Source organism: Egretta garzetta, unplaced genomic scaffold (genome assembly GCF_000687185.1).
Source record: "Egretta garzetta isolate BGI_Z169 unplaced genomic scaffold, ASM68718v1 scaffold997, whole genome shotgun sequence".
Taxonomy (NCBI): Eukaryota; Metazoa; Chordata; class Aves; order Pelecaniformes; family Ardeidae; genus Egretta; species Egretta garzetta.
Window position 1 is genome coordinate 192,003 of NW_009260336.1, and position 916 is coordinate 192,918.

Genomic DNA, 916 nt, shown 5'->3' on the forward strand with positions numbered 1-916 from the left:
CGGGTGAGCAGGCGACGGGCGGGGGGGAACGGCGGGGAACGGCAGACATGATCCCCACCTCAGCCCTCCCCACACCCCTATACCAAAAGCACCCGGTCACCCCCGCTGGGGTCGTGGGGTGGCAGAGGAGGGCACCAACCAGAGAGGAGGGGGTCTTGGGGACCTCCGAGCTGGGATGTGGGGGACGTGGTTGCTCCTTGCACATATCTCAGGGAGCACGGGGGCCCTCCACCACCCAGAAACACCCCATGTCCCAAATCCCTCATGCCTGAGCATCCTCTGAGCTCCCATCTCCCAGAGCGGGGTCATGGGGGTCCCCATCCCAGGGGAGGTGGGCAAGGGTCACTGTGGGTAATATGGGGCGGTCAATGTGGGGTCCACGGCACCATTTGGGCTTGTTCAGCCTGGAGAAGAGAAGGCTGCGGGGAGACCTGACTGCGGCCTTTCCGTACCTAACGGGGGCCTATAGGGAAGATGGGGACAACCTTTTCAGTAGGGCCAGCTGCGTCAGGACAAGGGGGGATGGTTTTAAACTAAACCAGGGGAGGTTTAGACTGGATCTAAGGAAGAAATTCTTTCCAATGAGGGTGGTGAAACCCTGGCAGGGGTTGCCCAGAGAGGGGGTGGAGGCCCCATCCCTGGGACCATTCCAGGCCAGGTTGGCCGGGGCTGTGAGCAACCTGATGTGGTTCAAGGTGTCCCTGCTCCTGCAGGGGGGTTGGGCTGGGTGACCTCTGGGGGTCCCTTCCCACCCAAACCATTCTGTGATTCCGATTTGGGCCCCCGGGACTAGCGAGGGTTGGCCTGGCCCCGAGCAAAGCGGGGTGTTGCAGCCCCTCCACGCCAGCGTGCCGGGGTCACCGGGAAAAGACCGGGGGCCAGGGGCTGCCCGGGGCAGGCGGGTCCTCGCGGGGTG